The sequence below is a fragment of the Engystomops pustulosus genome, chromosome 1 (assembly GCF_040894005.1).
Source record: "Engystomops pustulosus chromosome 1, aEngPut4.maternal, whole genome shotgun sequence".
Classification (NCBI taxonomy): Eukaryota; Metazoa; Chordata; class Amphibia; order Anura; family Leptodactylidae; genus Engystomops; species Engystomops pustulosus.
In genome coordinates, this window is record NC_092411.1 from 265,564,274 (window position 1) to 265,584,274 (window position 20,001).

Here is a 20,001-nt window from a genome sequence, read left to right on the forward strand (position 1 = left end):
CCCTTAACCCCTTACAAGTCCTTATGAACCGGTGGCTTTAGTGTCCCAAATCACCATGTTTGTTTTTTCATTGAATGTTTAGCAAATAAATAAACTTTATACTTCAGCTTCGTTCCCTTCGCGCCTGCACGTTGCGGCAAGTAAAGCCGGTGTAGTACACTTCTGGCTTCACTGCACACACGTGTTAGGATTATTGTAGGTTTAGGGTCCCAAATCACCTGACAGGTCTCCTTAAACCATTTTAGAACGCCGCCAGTCATAGTTGAAGACTCAGTCCCGTTTTTTGTAATCTGACATGCGTCGCTTTATATGGTTATAACTTTTGAACATTTTAACATAGTAAAGTGATTTTGAGATTGTTTCTTCATCACTTGGTGTACTGCACATTATTGGTAAATTTTGGGTAATAATTTTTGTGGTTATTTATAAAAAAAATGTTAAAATGTTGAATTTTTTCAAAATTCGCGCTTTTTACATCTTTTAAATAAAATGTCAAAATTCTAAATGACCTCGTTTTCAGACCGATAGTTTTAGCATCAAAATGAATTAATACATAACATTTTCTATGTGTCTTTTTTATGTTTTTATTTGGTTCATGGACGCACTAATATGCACTGGTACTATTTTGGGGTGACTGTACCCTATAGCTGAAAATGTATTAACTTTTTTTTTGTGTGGAGGGGGGTGTAAAAAAACTATCAATGCTGTAATTGATTTTTGACTTTTTTTTGCTGTTCACCATATACCCCAAGTAACATGTTATATTTATTCTACAGGTCAGTACGATTACCTCAATACAAATTCCGTTATTTTTGCTAATTCTGTAAAATAAAACGTAATGTAGGGAAAGAATCTATAATTTTTGCATCAACATTTTCCAAGTTGCATTACTCTTAATTTTTGGTCTATATAGATGGTAGACTGCTTTTCTTTTTTTTCTGCGGGACATGTGTTTTACAACGGTCACATTTTTGTATTGATGTGTTTTTTGATCTCTTTTTATTACATTTTATGTCAGACAAGATAAAAAGTTTAAATTTTAGGTGGTTTTTATGCCATTGGTTTTGTGGGTTCCATAATGATTTTGTTTTACTATACGGGTCATTAAAGATTTGGCGATACTACTACATTTGTGGGGTCTGTATGGTGATTTTCACTTTTGTTTTATTTTATATGTCAGGGGCAATATAATATTGTTTTTTTTTTCAATTAATTTATTAGGTTCATTTTAAATAATTTTTTAATACTTTTTTGAAACTTTTTTTTACTTGTCCTTATAAAGATACAGGCACTCCTGAGCTGGCTAAGTAAATGAAGATGGTGCTTGCAAGACTAAATATAACAGATTACAGCCTGACAGTGGAGTATGTGTCTGTGCTAGGTTCTTAGGTCCCTTCCACACTTGCGTTTTTCATGCGCGTGTTCTGCAGGTGCTCAGAACTTGCATTGCACTCTGACCCATTGTAATCAATGGGTCTTTTCAGACTTGCATTTTTTTTCACACACACACACATTTTTTTTAATGCACGTTTAAATCTCAGCATGCTCTACTTTTGCAAGTCAAGCGAGTGAAAAACGCACCATACAAGTCTATGGAGACGCATCAAAAACGCATTCCACTCTGAGACACTTGCAAGTCCAATGCAAGTGCAATGCGTTTTTCACGCATCAATTGCATAGAAAAGATAGAGCTCAGTCCTGAGTCCTTTTCACGCACATTACCTGCGCGTGAAAACGCATTGAAATTGCATTGAAAATGCATTAAAAACGCGCGTGAAAAACTGAGACACTGAACAATCTCTGACTGAAAACTGATTGAACTCTGATGCAAAAATGTCAGTTTTTCACTGACCAAACCCTGATCGCCCCTTGATCAGACTCTGACGTGATCTGCAATGCAAGTGTGGAAGGGGCCACTAACAGCAAAAGTTTTGCCTCCACAACTGGATGTTGTTTACCTTATTGCTTGCAAGTTTGTGTTTCTTTCCAACTTTCTTCATGGCTCACTTAGAACTCTGGCTAAAGCTCAACTATCCCTGAAGAAGGAGGCAATGGCCTTTGAAACTAGTTGGAAATCAGTTGTTCATACCCAGATGATGTCACCACAGCAGGATTTTTATATCTGCAGTAGAGTCAGAACCGCAGGGCGGGGCTCACCTGCACTTACAGCCAGAGATCTATTGCTGTTAGCCATTCTAACTTATCAAAAAATCTCAATTCATATCACTTGACCTTCAGAAGTACTGAGCATGTGCCCTGCCACTGCATTCTATAGGAGTACAAAAGAGTGCTGTGGTCAGCGATCCCCAACACTTAAATAGTTGGTGAATGGAGAGGCAGGGTTCATTCTCAGCCTGCTGTTCCATCAATTAGTGAAAATACGATCCCTGTTTTCCAGACATTGGGGGTCCCAGCAGTTGGACCTCCATAGCTCACCTTGTTATCCCCTATCTACTTTGGCAACCCTTTAAATAGTCTTTACTTCGTGATCTTGCTCCATAAACAAAGGGAAGTGCCCCTTAACCAAGCAACGGACAAAATAGTAACCCACCTTGGTAAATGATGAGTAGATATTTTAAGTGGGTACTGGAAAGTGTCAGGCACCAGGTGTAGTGAACCCACTGAACCACTGCGGACCATGACATAAGCCGACACCTGGGACCGGAGTCTAAGTGGCACCTGGTTTTCACCAGAGCCCGCCGCAATGCAGGTTGGACTTCCTTCTGCGTGGTACCACCAGGTCGCTCCACAGGTGCAACTTTGTCCGCGGTGGCGGCCAAGGCGAAGTACAAAGTATAGCGAAATCGTAGTCAGGGACAGGCAGGAGGTCAGGACAGGTGGCACAGGACAGGGTCAGGGACGAAGCAGAAGGTCACGACAGGCAGCATAGGATCGAAGTCAATAACGTAACCGGGGTCACAACAGGAAATCGCAATATCAGCACAGGGCACAGGTAAGAAGCTTTCTCAATGGCAAAGAAGCACAAAGATCCGGCAGGGGTGACAGGTAAAGAAAGGCAAGGCATTTATAGATCCGCGGATGGCCAGCGCCAATTAGCAGTGAGCTGGCTCTTTAAATTTCAGAGAGCCGGTGCGCACGCCCTAGGAGGTGGGGACGGAACACAGGAACCATCGCAGGACCGCGGGAAGGTAAGTCAGCCCGCCTCGGCCGGGTACTGGGGCATGGGTCACAAGAGCAACCGTGACAGAAAGCATCCAATGTGATTGGTGGGGAATTGGAAAAGGGGAACTTTAAAAAAATAATTTATATATATATATATATATATATATATATTTTTTTTTTTTTAATTTATAAAAGTAATTAACCACCAGGCTATCCCTTTACATCTAAGCATGGCAAGGACCAATTTGCAAGTGAAAAATCAATTCCTATCTTTTATAGTATGTAAAGAGTTAATCCAGTTTATTACATTTCCAGGTCTGTACTTTTATACCTACTTTTATAGGATTATACCACAATATGTAAGCTTTAATAAATGCGGTCTTGCTATACCACTCTTCCATCCATCATACCTGCCGCCTTTGACTTTTAATGATTTTCTTATAAATCACCTTGTTTTTCTTGATTTCAGAATGATGAATGATACAAAGTAAAACCACCATAGAAAATTAAATAGAGTCCGGCCATACATAATAAAACAGATCAAACACGTCGTAAGTGGGTAATACATTCTTCTTTTCCAAATTTCAGATACGTTCCTTTAGGTTCAGAGCCTGGATGGCTATATATCATCCCGCAGCCTATGTTATTCCATGAAAAATACTTATAATATGACATTCCTATACATTAAATAAGGGATCATATTCTCTATCCGTTATTCTAATATTTTCCTACTCCAATATGGTATTTCTGTTATTTTTGGACTTTCCTAAATGGGGTGCATATTAAAGCTTTAACTTACTGGAAATCGTTTTGCCTTAGACAAATTTACAGGGATAATTTTGTTATTGCAGGTGTTTGCACTTGGGCAGCTATTAGGTACAGTTCTCAATGTTCCATTACATTGGTGCATCACTGACCCCGCACTGTAATTATTCAGTGGTCGGAGGGAGTAGAGAAGTCGTCGCTTGTTATAGCTTTGGTGAAATGAAATCTTTCATTATGGCAAGTGATTTGTCACTATGTAAAACAGTGTTACATAGTTAGGTACAACATAAATCCATCAAAATCAGCCCAGGCTAAGCATCAAGAAGTTAATCCAGAGCAAAGCAAATAGAAAAGCCCCAAATGAAGTCACTGCCAATTTGTCTCATGAGGGAAAAGAAAATTCTTCCGGGCCATAATGTGGCTGTTGTATTTTCTCTTGGATTAGACCTAGGAAAACTGTCCTGTGATAAAAGGGATCCAGAGGACTTCTCCTCGTGAGGCAAGTGAGCTGCCAAGGTCAATAGAAATTCTAGGACTACTTTGTGCTGACCTTGTCATGATACTGTCATGTGCGGTTTTCCATATTCGGTGGAAAATCTACTTCATCATGGTGGTGAATTACGCACTGTGGTTGTGAGTCACTTTCTCCCCACTCAGAGGATCTTCGAAAACTTTGATCAACATCTTGCGCATGCGCTGCTTCATCCGCCTCTGTCCTCCCTACTTCCAGCTTCTTGAGGACATGTGTGCATGCACAAGACTCCTAACTAGGGAGTACATGCTCATTACTCATGGTCTTTTCATACTTTGTGGAACGCTAGAGATGGGAATGAGCCATGATTACTTTTAGCTACTGAAGGTAGACACTCAGTGGTGCACCAGCCATGAGGTGAGTTAAACCTCTTGCCTCAGGCAGCACCACCTGAAGCAAAATGGGGGGCAGCATCAGGGGAGTAGTCACCTACTACAAAGCAGGACCTGGCTCTTACCCCATGTGGACACATATGCAAATGTATAAAGGCAGAGTATATAGATGGGCAGAATCAGGTGCATCGGTACATGCAAACGAGTTTGATCACATGACGAGATCAGTTAGCCGTGATGACTGCCCTCTCTGACTACTTATGCCCAGTTTTCATATGAAGAAAAAAACTTCACGTTTCAGAATTTAAGTAAATGACACCAATAATTGTAGCTGTGTTTCTATACATCGGTTGATTAAGGTTAAGGGTGCTGGAAGTCTGACTAGTTCCCTTTATGTTCTACTAACCCAAGGCCAACAAACCCATTCCCCCAATATGGTCAGTGACCCTGCTCATAGACTAAAAGAAAGGAAACCTACCATTGAAATCCATCATGATAAACCAAGGACAATTGTAAGCTTACCATGGGTACCAAATATAAAAAGATGCCACAGTCACGGTGCCTGGATCTATGAGTAAGTGTCCCTGGTTTATCAGGATGGATTTTTAAGGTAGATTTTCTTTAAGTCCATCACCCAGGTTAACCAACATACTGTATATAAAAAAGTATGCAACATATTATTGTAAACAAAGTGGCAATATAGGAAAAGAATAGGAAAGTGGTGAAGGGTGACAAAGAATGTGACTTAAAACAGATTGGTCGACCTATAAAGTGGCTCACATTTAAAGAGAACTGGTCACCAGATTTTATCCCACTAAACCACTAGCCCATATTATGTAAAAAATGCCCTTACTAGAAATCCCGCTTTTATGTGAAATCAGAGGCTGCAGGACAAGTGTCACTTCATGTGCCTCTATCTTTGGTTGTATGGTGCCTGAGTTTTGGTGTCATTTTAAAGATAAGAATGGTACAGGCAGTTAGCATGCCCTCAGGTTGCTGTACAAACAAAAAAGAAGCAGTCTCTAAACTTGATTCATCTCAGACAAATATGACTCTTCCCTGCATAGTAGTTTATTGGGGTATAATCGGGAGACAAGTTCCCTTTAAGGACTAGACAAAAAAAATCTTCGAAAGACTAATTTACAATACCACTTGATAGCATTTTAGATTGCTTTGTGACCGAGTGACCCACATATATCAAAAACAGTGCAAACTGTACTAGGAGCAGTTTGCCTGAGTAGGGGGCGTCAGATTCATGAATTGTGGTGCATGTTCTTCATGAATCTAGTGCCCCCTGCACTGCTCCGACAGAGTGCACCAATGTGCAAAGTTTAACATTTAACAATGTGTCTCAGGTTCTGCTGGAAAACAGTAGTCTTTTGCTTTGCCAAATTTATCATGGTCATGATGAATGCTGGTGCAGGATAAGACTGTCAATTCCTACTTTAGACCTACTTTTAGTTGGGCGAACCTTTGGCACGGGTGCCAGAGGTGGCACTCAGAGCCCTTTCTGTGGGCACCCAAGCCCTCACACCAAGATAAAGTTTGCCAGATATGACTCAAGGCTTTCTCCTGTGGTCCAATACAGCCCAGGATGTGCCATGCTGCGCGCGATTTTAAAGCGACATCCTTGGCTGCCAGGACTACAGGAGGAGCCAGAAGGTGTGGATAGAGATGAATTGTCATTTGAGCTCCTGCTCTGGGTCCCCTGATTCTTTCTCTTCAGGGGTCCCTGGGGGGGGGGGGGGTGGAGGTAAGCTACAATCCAAATTTCTCCATCTTTCTATTGTATTGGTGAACTCAGGACACTGATACGTTTAAAACCTGTGATACAACAGGAATCAATAAGTTACTGCTTTAATTGTCATGTTGGCACTTTGCGGGATACAAGTGGGTTTTGGTTGTAGCTTGGGCACTCTGTCCCCAAAACGTTCACCATCACTGGTCTAAACTGTGTGCCAGAATTTTGGACGCATGGACGATTTCCCACAAGCCGCGCCGCTTGCTCATGAGGCCACGCCCATCTCTCATACACCATGCCCCCTTATTCAGCCAAGTCAGGAAAGTGCCAAAAAAAGGTCTAAAAGCCTAGATAACTGGTGCAAGGTATTTTAGACAGTGTTTTTGGCGCAAAACCACCAGAATTGTGGTGCAAGTGCATTTATAAATCCCCCCTGTCATTTCCTACTTTAGACCTACTTTTAGTTGGTCTACACTGTGCTCTGGAATTTTTGACTTACGCCCCCTAAGTCGGCTAAATCAGAAAAGTGCCAAAAAAGGTCTAAAAGCCTTGATAAATATGGTGCAAGACATTGTAGCGCAAGTACATTATTAAATTTCCCCCATTGTCTTGAAAAGCTGATTATCTCATGCCCCACATAGCTCAGCATTTCCAGCAATGAAGAAATAAACTGACTCAGGTCATATACAATGTACAAGAAGTAAGAAAGAGTGGGAAGGGTCTGATGCTAGATCAGACTACAAAAGGTTTGTTTGCAGTCGGTAACCACATAAGTCTGCAGAGGAGCTGTATACAGAAAGTAAATGAAAATATAATGCAGTCAAAAATTCTAATGAAGTGCAAAAATGTATATAATAGTACAATAATACAGAGCAATATAGAATAATAGGCAATAGGCACCATTAGAACGATGACTATTTGTAGACTATTTCCTACAAATAATCCATTCATGGAGCGATTCCTCCTTTCAATACCTTCTTAATCATTCTTTTACTAGAACCCGTTTCCATCAGAGTTTCCTATTCATCTGATTATTAGCATGTTACAAATCAGGAAAAGCTGTAAAACAAGTTGAGCCCTCCAACTCAATTACTCCTCCAATGTATACAAAACTGTTGTTAATATATTTATATGAGAGCTAGAAAAATAAACCCCCGGCCGGGCCGTCAGGATGATGGCCACCAAGTCCACTACGCAGAGCCTCAGTCATCATTACCTTGGTCCATAGGAATATTTTACTAGACAACAATATGGTTCCCCTGGGGAACAGGAAAGTATGTAATATTTGCACAGCTGAAAACAAGATGAAACATCACAGACCCCTCACACACTCCATTAGGTCCTAAAGTGCTTGGAGCCGAGCGCTGGACACATAAACAGGTTGTGGAAAGTTTTTTTATTGTAATGAATACATCTACAAATATTATCATTTAGCCGCTTCTAATATTTATTGGCGGAGTAACACTTGCCGGAGTGATGGTCTACATATGATAATGTATAGACGTGTGTGGCATACATCATGACATGATGGAATGTAGTAATGGCTACGCCAAGACCACAATGTAAACTATTACGGTGTTACAATAATGTATGTACAAATTGACTAATTGGGTTGGCCAATCGGAAGACTTGTTTTGTTTTAGAAAGAGCGCCACCTATGACAATGGCTGGGTTTGGTATTGCATCTCCGTGCCTTTATCTGGCTACAGAATATTAATTTGAAGGGGTTTCCAGGCTAAAAAAAATTGCTAATCTCTCCTATAAATAAGTTGTTACTTTCAGATTGGACAAGTTTTGACACCCAAAATCATCTCTGATCAGAATCTCTGCAGAACATTGAACAGGAATGAAACAGCTCCATTCTCTGTGTAGTGGCCAAGATGAGATACTACAGCTTAGTCCCCATTTGAAAGGATAGATGCTGATCTCCCTGCGGCCAAATATTTTTGATCTATTCTGTGAATATTTTTTTTAAATATTTTAACACATCGGGGAATTAACAATGTGTCTCAGGTTCTGCCAGTTTCTAGCTGGAAAACACTTGTCTTTTGCTGCTCCAGATTTATTACTGTGACAATGAATTCTGGTACGTAAAAGTGCCCAAAAAAGGTCTAAAAGCCTTGATAAATGTGGTGCACTGCATTTTAGACAGTTCTTTTTGTGTAAAACCTGAATAGTTGAGCAAGTGTTTTAATAAATCTCCCCCATTGCATCATTTAACTGGACAAGGAAAAAAAAAACTGTCTTGTTTTTCATCAAGAGTTGCACCTTAAAGCGTTACACTTTGAATCAAATTCTCAAAAAGGTCCCAAAAAGCTATAACTCACTATTTTTAACGGTTTACACTGAACACTGAATTCTCATTAAGATTTAATTTTCTACCTTTTTTCATTTTTTGTTTCCCGATCAATAACACTGTTAATCTACAATACTGTGGTTGACTGCTGGGCGGTATTCATACAAATTGCATACACTCCCCCGGCCCATTATTGACTTCAGCCAGCCGCTTTCAAACTCTTTATAAGCTTTTCTTAGTAAGATCCCAGTATGTCTCATTCCCCATCTATAAGCTACTACTTTCTTATACTCCTTCCTCCCTTTCTTTCTGGCAGCTGTAAGTATTGTGCCCATTAGGTTTTTTAGTCAGTCTTCTTCTCCCTCTATCAGCTATAATTAAAGGGCCCATTAAGTTCCCATTCAGTCTTCTTCTCCCTCTGGCAGCTGTAAACACGGTCCCATTCATAATTCAAAAGTCTTAATGTCCGTAGGCATGTGTGAAAGCATAAAGTGTCTAGAGATGGAAAGCTAGTTATGATGCGCGAGAGTGTACAATCCCATGGAAAAGTGGTCCAGAACGTCTGAAGCAGTCTGCCATCGGACCACAAGTGATCCATGTCTGCCATCATAACAACTGGGAGGGGTGGAACAAAAAGGAGACTATTGGGCAGCGGGGTGAGGTTAAGAGAAAGCTCTTGATACATTGTTGCCAGATCTCCTAAGTTAGTTGGATAGCACCTAAAAGGGGGCTCACAAGAGGAGGGGAACCGGAAGAACAGAAAGAGCAGTTTGGATGGACAGGAGCCAGTTATGGCTCCTCTATCTCAAAAACTTGTTATATGCTCAACAGGGAGGAAATGTACTTGAGAAACTCTGAACTCCTCTGGCCTTTACTCGCCATTAATACCGTTTTAGATACAAGAAGGCATTTTCCATCCAGGTAAACTACAAAATCGAGGAGGCTCTGCCACACTCTCTTGGGCATAACTCGCCATTTATACCGATTTAGCTACAAGAAGGCATTTCTCTGTCCAGGTAAACTACACAATCTAGGAGGCACTGCCAAACTCCCCAGGGCTTTACTCGCCATCAGTACCGATTTAGCTACAAGAAGGTATTTCTCCATCCAAATAAACTACAAAATAGAAGAAGCACCTTCAACCTCCCTGGGCTTTATTCACCATTAGTACCGATTTAGCTACAAGAAGGCATTTCCCCATTCAGGTAAACTACAAAATCGAGGACTGTAGGTCTCTGTGGGTTTACACATCTTCCACGCCAACATGAAAGCTTGATATAATTGACTCCAGTCAATGGCAGTGAGGCCTCCGGAGGGCAAAGAGGCTACACCAGTGCAAGTGGGTATCAAAACAGGTACAAAAAATGTGGTACCTGCCCCCAATGTCCAAAAATGTTTGCAAATGGCAAATGTTATTAATGTATTATTGTCTGCATATAATTAAAAAAAATTCTGCTGGGAGAACCCCTTAAAGATTTTACACCTATGTAATAAGTTCCAGGATTTGGCATTTCCTCCATTTGTTTTAAAGCAATGTGATGTTTTTTATCTTGTGTCATACTTCCCCTTCAAGTACTTACATGTCAAATTAGAGAATGATTTCCAATCTGAAGATATTTTAGTTCTTCATTCCAAAATTTTTTTTTTTTCTCCCAGGACTTAATGGTTTCACAAGATGTTCCACCTATGGAAATGGACTCATTCACCATACAGAATTTGTTATGGTTTTTTTTTTTTACAATTTTTACAGATGGTAGCATCCGTCTTTGGGTCAAGTCACTTGGAAAGTAGATAATATATTAGACCTCACGAGTCTCTTCAGAAAGACTAAACAGTAACAACAGGGAATGTCATTGTTTTGGTTTTCTTTACGAGTCTTTATGTACTCAGCTGCACGTCAGCCATGCATTCACTCTGGGACCCGGCTTCTGCTCGAATTCCTGTTCCAGCTCACTTACAAAGCTTTATGCATTATAGGGCCGATGCCACACAGGTTTAGGAAACACTCACACAGCTGGGCTAAACATTCCCATTTCTCTGCAGCGGAGAGTGGCTGACAGGTCCTAATCTCAAGTAGGTGGTAAGTGTGGGGATGAAATGGCCAATGTCAAACAACATGTGCGAAAGAGTAAGACAAAGCTGGCGGATAAGTACAGACCGCGGAGTGATGCTGAGGCGCCCCATTACATATCAGTACAATATCTTACGCCATGTTTAGCTTTACTACATCCATGTACAGTGAGTGTTTTTGACATAGTACAAATTGCCAGGACCTACATGAACCAACAGAAAGAGCATATTACATTACCCTCAGCCTGCGGGGTCTTAGATTTCTATGAAAATAACACATTGGGGGGGGATTTATTAATTGTGCCGCAAGGACGACTGTCGGCATCGGAGATCAGTCTCCGGGAAAGCACAGCCCGAAGTATTAAAGTGGTGCATGGCTGTTAGTGATTACTGGTTAGACGGAATTAATCAGTCGTGCGGCAGAAAAATGCCGACAGTAATGAAATGTGCGCCAAAATCTTTCATGGACTGCGCCTTAATTTTGCTCTCAGACCAATTTTTTCCTGGTCTATCGTGCGCCAAAAATTGTGCCTAAAAAGGCCGACAAAATACACATAAATGTGGAGGATAATGTGGAAATGTTAGGCCACGCCCACTTGCGCCAAAAAAGGCGGAGGTGTCGGGATAGTCGGAAACATCTGTTCTTTCTGGCGCAAACTCATTATAAATGATCCGCAACAGTTCTGCGCCAAAAAAACATTAAAATACCGGCTTTTTTTTGGCACAGATGTGATAATACATGTGCCCCATTGGGTCCAATCGGTTATGAAAAATGAAATGGCATAAGCACTGCAAATGAGTAATTAGGTGTTTTTGTTAATGTTTTTTTAATAAAATACATTTTTATATTTTGCCGATTCATGTCCAGAGTATTTTTAGTCTTTAGGATCAAAAAGTTTGTTCATAGTATCATAGTTTATACGGTTGAAAAAAAGACACATGTCCATCAAGTTCAACTAAGGAAAAGAAAGGATTGGAAGCTCAGTTAGTTATTTATTTGTTAAGGTCAATACAAAACAAACAGTTTTCAAATTTTATTTTAATCACAATTTTTTTATTATTTAAGAAAAAATTGAAGGATGAAAACACCCTATAAGTTAAAGTAAAACCATTAACAGGAATGCCATTTTAGCTGGTGACAGGTTACAATAGTCTATTCAATGCTAATTTAAAAACATTTTTTTTTACAGCATTCTGAATAATTTCAGTACTTAATAAAACTGTATTTCACAGTACCTGGATCCCTTCCAACAGGGTATAGTGAGTGCTGGAGGAAGGGGGGACCTTACGCCATGTGTAGCTTTACTACATCCATGTACAGTGAGTGTTTTTGACATAGTACAAATTGCCAGGACCTACATGAACCAACAGGAAGAGCATATTACATTACCCTCAGCCTACGGAGTCTTAGATTTCTATAAAAATAACACATTGGGTCCAATAGGTTAAGAAAAATGAAATGGCATATGCACTGCAAATGAGTAACTAGGTGTTATTTTAATGTAATACATTTTTTATATTTTGCCGATTCATGTCCAGAGTATTTTTAGTCTTTAGGATCAAAAAGCTTGTTCATAGAATCATAGTTTATACGGTTGAAAAAAGACACTTGTCCATCATGTTCAACCAAGGAAGGGAAGGATTGGAAGTTCAGTTAGTTATTTGTTAAGGTCAATTCAAAACAATCAGTTTTCAAATGTTATTTTAATTATAATTTTTTATTATTTAAGAAAAAATTGGATGAAAACACCCTATAAGTAAACCCATCACCAGGAATGTCATTTTTAGATGGTGACAGGTTCCAATAGCCTATTCCAGTGATGGCTAACCTATGGCACTGGTGCCGGAGGTGGCACTCAGAGCCCTTTCTGTGGGCACTCAGGCCATCACCAGAGATGACTCCAGGTATCTTCCTGCAGTCCCAGACAGCCCAGGACTTGCTGTACACAGATCTATTTTAATGTGACAGTGCTACCTGGGAGTATTTTCTGCTTTATTGGCGTCTTCAGGGAGCTGATATCAATGAAATCGGTGACAGAGAAGGGAGTATAAATCACAAATTAAATTTCTGTGTTGGCACTTTGCGATAAATTAGCGGGTCTTTGTTGAAGTTTGGGCACTCGGTCTCTAAAAGGTTTGCCATCACTGGCCTATTCTATGCTAATTTTAAAAAATACTTTTACAGGATTCTGAATCATTTCAGTACTTAATAAAACTGTATTTCACAGTACCTGGATCCCTGCCAACAGGGTATAGTGAGTCCTGGAGGGAAGGGGGGATCTTACGCCATGTGTAGCTTTACTGCATCCATGTACAGTGAGTGTTTTTGACATCGTACAAATTGCCAGGACCTACATGAACCAACAGAAAGAGCATATTAATTTACCCTCAGCCTACAGCATTCTGAATAATTTCAGTACTGAATAAAACTTTGTGTCACAGTACCTGAGTCCCTGCCAACAGGGTGTAATGAGTCATGGAGGGAAGGGGGGATACCTGCAGCAGCCTTTGTCTCAGTCTCCTTGTGATTCTTTCTCTACTCCACACTCCTTCCAGCTCCTTCCCCCCTCCACACTTCCTGTCATGTATATTGAACAGGCAGGGGAGGGGAATGGTATGGGGGAGAGGAAAATACATGAGGTGATTGAGACATTGCAACACAGGATGCTGCAGCCACCCTTGGGACTCATCACACACTCCTGGAAGGGACTAAGGTAATGTGAAAGAGAGTTTTGTAAATTACTGAAATTTTTCAGAATACTGACCAAATTTTTTTTTTAAAAGCAGCATAGCACAACCTATTATAATCTGTCACCAGCTAAAAACGACATTCCTTGTGACAGGTTTCCTTTAATGCGCACCACTGAAAATCCATTATGGCACCCGATAGCACCACTGATTGTAATGATGTGGACTTGTTCCTATATTACTTTTCTGGTTTTCTTTTTTCATGATTTTAAGAGACATTTTATACAACTCACTACTATATTTCACACTTCACTACTGCAATCGGGGCTACCAAGTTAAAGGGATTATACCGACTTAAATTGCTACCCCCCATTCAACAAGATCTGAGGATCTGATCGGTTGGGGTTGACTGCAGGGACCCCCACCGTTCACAAGAGCTGGGGTCCAGAGGGACACGGAAGTTCTCCTTTAATTGATAAAACAACAAGTGGAGCATGTGTCCTGCAGGTCAATATGAATACAATATGAATGTATGTTAACAAAACTAATTTTTTGCAAATAGATTTGAGTAGTTCAGCCATATTGTGACCTAAAGTAGGGCCTAATATTGTGGTTTTTAAATTATTATTTATATTGATGTTTCTGTAAATAAAAGGGTGTGATTTCAATGTTCATATTTTGTTCTTTCTTCATGTTATGCATTCAAATTTTTTAAAAACCTTTTTTCGGCCTTGAGGATGCAATCATTATAATGCCAATAACATAAATTGCAATTGTTTTGTTATAGGGGTTGTCAGCGAGGTACGGCTCTGATGGACTGCTGTGTTGGACAACGGGAGTGACGGAGGAGGTTAGGACAGGTTTATTTTACACAGCCGCCCATCTGCTGAATTTTTAAAACTGTTGGACAACCCCTTTAACCCTTACGGGACTCAGCCTCTTTTGGCCTTAAGGACGCGGCCCCATTCTTCAAATCTGATCTGTGTCACTATAAGTGGTTATAGTTTTGGAACGCTATGAGATATCCAGGGGATTTTGAGATTGTTTTCTCGTGACACATTGTACTTCAAATTAGTTTAAAAATTTGGATGATATCTTTTGTGTTTAGTTATGAAAAAAAACAAAATTTGGCAAAAATTTGGAAAAATTCTTTATTTTCAACGTTCTAAATTCTCTACTTTTGATGCAGATAGTCAAGCACCCAAATTAATTCATAACTTACATTTCCCAAATGTCTGCTTTATGTTGGCATGGTTTTTTAAGATTCCACATATTTTACTAGAATGTTATGAGGCTCAGAATTTAGGTATCATTTTTCACATTTTTTGTAAAATCACCAAAACCTGTATTTAGATGGATCTGCTCAACTTCTAATTGACACTGAGAGGCCTAAATAATAGTGAGACTCGTAAATTACCCCATTGTGGAAACTACACACCTCAACGTATGAAAAACCACTTTTAAGAAGTTTGTTAACGCTTTACGTGTTTTATAGGGGTTAAAACAAAATGGAGGTGCAGTCTGCAAATTGTAATATTTTTTCACAATACACTCATTTTGGGTGGAAAATTAAACATTTACAATGGATTAAATGAATAAAGGCTCCACAAACTTTGTTACCCAATCTCTCCCGAGTACACGGATACTCTACATGTGGTGGTAACCTGCCGTATGGGCGCACGGCCGGGCATAGAAGGGAAGGAGGCGCCATCCAGATCAGATTTGCTATGTAACATTATACAGGCTATAATTTTTTTCTTTTTTTAATGTGGACCTATAGGGGCTTATTTCTTTTGCCACATGAGATGCACTTTTCTGGTACGTAATTTGGGGGAATCTATAGGCTAATTGGTGAGATTTTATTAACTCTTTGTTGGTGGAGGAAATGAAAATCATCACTTTTCAGGAAGATTTTTATGGGGTTTTTTTTTTGGCTGTTTACCATACCATAAAAATAGTATATTATTTTTATTCTATGGGTCGCCACGATTACAAAAAGACCTCATTTATATAGATTTTTTATTTTTTTCCCATTTTTACTGCATAAAAAGTAATTTGGCAAAAATGTTGTTAATTTTAGCATCACCGTCTTTCATATGCATAACTTTTTTATTTTTCGCCTCACAAATCTGTTTAAGGGCTTATTTTTTGCGAGAAGGATTGTTCTTTTTAGTGGTCTTATTTTAGAGTGCATAACATTTTTAAATCCCTTTTTAGAGCATTTTTATAGGGTATTAATTGAAAATGATCTTTTTTCTGGAGCTTTTTTTTGTTTTGTTTTTTACGGGGTTCACTTTGCGGATCTAATAACGATTCTGTTTTATTATGCAGATTGTTACGGACGCAGGGATACCAAATATGTGGGGGTTTTGTGTATTTTATTCAATTGTACTGAATAGAAACCAATTTGGAGAAAATCTTGTTCATTTTATCATCATCATCTTTTCATATGCATAACTTTTTTATTTTTCGGCTGACAAATCTGGTTAGGGGCTTATTTTTTGCAAGAAGAGTTGTTCTTTTTAGTGGGCTTATTTTGGAGTGCATAACATTTTTTAAATAAATTTTTAGAGCATTTTTTTATAGGGTATTAATTAAAAATTATCTTTTTTCGGAACGTTTTTGCGTTTTTTTTTCTACGGCGTGTACCGTGCGGGTCCAGTAACGATTCTGTTTTATTATACAGATTGTTACGGACGCGGCAATACCAAATATGCAGGGTTTTTTGTGTTTTTTATACTTTATTAAGTGTTTTTATGGGAAAGTGACATTTTAGGGGCTTATATTTTAATGCATTTATTTTTTATTTATTCTAATGTGTTTACTTTAGTGTTTTTGACTTTTTTTTAATTATACATACTTGAACTTGAACCAGTGATGCTCTGATCACTGGTTTAAGTTCAATACACTGCTCTACAATACTATTTTATTGTAGAGCAGTGTAATCTGTCTGGCAAGCTTGCGCATGCTCAGACAGTTTACAGTCAGACCCGGAAGGGGTCTGACTGCCATGGAGACCGGGCAGCTCCGGGGCACATACCAGTCCTCGGAGCTGCCCAGAAGTGGATCGGATCCCCCGGTAAGCGGTACGGGGGATCCGATCCACAGCGCAAACACCCTTACACGCCGCGGTCATGTTTGACCGCGGCGTGTAAGGGGTTAACACCCGCGATCGGAGCCGGCTCCGATCGCGGGTGTTAGCGCAGGCTGTCAGCTGTACTAGACAGCTGACAGCCGCTGCTTCTGGTACCGGCTCCGTTCGTGAGCCGGTGCCAGAAGCAGGACGTTATAGAACGTCCCCGTGCGCTAAGCATCTAGCCCCGGGGACGTACTATAACGTCCTGGTGCGCCTAGGGGTTAAGCGGTCATATTTACTGAAAACAGTGCAAACTATGCGGCGACAGATTTGTGATTTGTGGCGCCTGTTCTTCATGAATCTGGTATCCTCTGCACTGCCCCAACAGAGCGCACCAACTTGTTTTGGTAAACCTTTAACATAGGGGTTGCGACACAATTCTGTACTGGAACCCTTCTGTCACTGCAGAATTTTGTGTTGCGTCGGGTATAGAGCAGCCGCCCCACAATTGAGTCACGTGCGACACACATGTGGTGCAGACACTTTCTTAATACCTGTGCAAGAAGTGTACACATGAAAGAATGTGCCAAAAAAAAAGCCACAGGGGCTTTAGTAAATCTGGCGTCTACGTCCCTACTGACACCTGTCACATGCAGGTCTCAAGATCATATGTTACCATCAGGGCAGGGAGACTTCAGAAGGATAATGGCTGTTTCCGAAGATTTCCATTGGGATGTCTAGGGTGGGTGTTGCTCTCTGTCCTCTAATAGCCATGGCATCTGAGAGGTTAATGGTTTCTGATAGGAGACGACTCCAATTGCAGAGACTGCTGCCTAATCCTTGCTGTATAGAACTGATTATTATATGCATATTGGGGGAGAATGTATTAATGTGGCGCAGGGTCCATGAGTGCAATGGCAGACAAAAGATTTCTCACTGGGGCCGATTTATCAAGCTGTCTAAAAGTCAGAATATCCTTAATTGCCCATGGCAACCAATCACAGCTCCCCTTTAAAATATTCATGAGCACTGGCAAAATGAAAGCTGAGTTGTAATTGGCTGCCATGGGCAACTAAGAATATTCAGACTTTTAGTTTGATAAATCTGTCTCACTGTGATGTAAAATTTTGGCATAGTTTTAAAATGTTGTGTTCTACATTACACCTTCTTTGTGTTGGTCTAAACTGTGTGACACAATGGGGCACATTTACTTACCCGGTCCACGGAGTTCACTGAAAGTGTATTGTCTGACGATCATGCACTGTGCCACTATTCACTAAGATCGTGCGCCCGATATCCTGCATGTGTCGCTTCCCCACTCAGGTCCACCGGAGTTCACCTTCTTCTTCCTGGTGAATGTAAGTGCTGGGGCTTGTGACACAATTTGAAAGTTAAATCCCGCACTCAGTCCAATCAGTCAGATCGTCCGATGGGCTGCCCCCTGATTTCTGTTGCATGAAAGCCAGCGCCAGCTGCACCAAAGACTGATCCCATGCGACACAATCCCAGCACAAACCCCTGTTAAATACCACTCAAAGCTGCACAAATCCTGAAAACCATGAACAGCCTGACGAAAGTGCGATCCGCTACCCTTAGTAAATAAGCTCCAATGTGGCGCACAGTGTTAATTTTTATTTCTGCGCACGGTCCTGACAATGTTCCCTTAACCAAAGACACAGGGAAAGATAGACACCAGGTCCCCATAGGCATGTATGGGAACGTATGTCTGGCCAAAAACTTGTGGATATATGTCCCACAGCGGTCATCTGAAGGAAACTTTACCATGAACTGGCTGAACTGTTTAAGGAGGTTCATATGCAGATTCTGTAAAAATGCATGTAAAAAACTGTGGTCATGTGCAAAATTCAAGTACAAAATTGCAAGTTCATGTGGTCTTTTTGGAACCATTTTAGCAATTTAGTTACTTCAGCTTTTTCAACTTTTCTGCTTCTAATATAGAGAAAAACAATGGTTGATCCTCTGCAACTATATGACATAAAACTAAAATAAGTAAAGTTTTAGAAACATATTTTTAAAAAGTCATTAAAAAATATAAAGTACAGAACAATAAGTAGGGATTAGCGGTCCCAAACCTTCCATTTGGGTTCAGAGTTCAGGTGCAACTCTCTCTCGGGGTGAAAAGTCAATCCGGCATATTAACTCCCCTAGCTCCTAGCCATGGCTGTGATTGGCCAAAGGGACATCGCTGACCTATCAAAGCCATAGCTAGCTGCTAGGGGAGTTAATATGCCGGATTCACTGTTCGGCAGATAGTCTGGCGATATGCCTGCTCATCTCTGATACTAATACTACTACTAATAACAAACAGAAACATATTCTATTATACAGGCGGTCCCCTACTTAAGGACACCCGACTTACAGATGACCCCTAGTTACAGATGGACCTCTCTTTCCACTGTGACCTCTGGTGAAGCTCTCTGGATGCTACTATAGTCCCAGGCTGCAATGATCAGCTGTAAGGTGTCTGTAATGAAGCTTTATGGATAATCCTTGGTCTCATTTTGCCTGGAGCTACAATGATAAAATATACAGTCCCGACTTACATACAAATTCAACTTAAGTACAAACCCAAATACCCTATCTTGTACATAACCCGGGGACTGCCTGTACTTTATAATAATACTAAAAAATAATAACTAACAACTAGAAATACATAAATAACGTACAAAAAAGCAAAAAAAAAACATGTAAACAAATCAAGTAAATAATGTCATAGTACATTCCTAATACAGCTATCAATTCATTATCCAAAATCCTTAATAGAAGAATTTCTGTAGACAAATATACTAAGAGGAGAAGAAGAGATGTTCTTAAAAGCTATTTCAACATATTTCAACTGGAATGTTTACTTTCAAATGTTTTATTTTTTACAAAACTCTCAATAGAAAAAAAATGCAAAGAAGAAAAGAAGAAACAATAAAGTGAAAAACATTGCAAAAAATGTAAAAAATAGAATCAACTACTTTGATACATTCAATTTTGTATTTAACTGACGTAAAACACTGTCATTTTGTAGCAGGACCACCAGGGGTCAGGATTTGCTTATTAAACCTGGAATATAGAAACCAAATAGAAATGAATTTTCAGTAACCTTAAAAGTATTGTGGAATATTGTGCCTGTTTTTTATTTTTTTTTTTTAGTTTTGGTCTTTGAAGGGGTTGTCCACTTTCAGCAAATGATTGGTATGGATTGTGTAATGAATAGTTACACATTTTTCCAATATACTTTCTGTATTAATTCATCATGGTTTTCTAGATCTCTGCTTGCTGTATTCCTATCCAAAGCTTCTATGGCCCAGATGCGTCACAGTTTTGTCGCTCTAGTTTTGGTTTTGCGCCTAAATGAGGCACATTGTT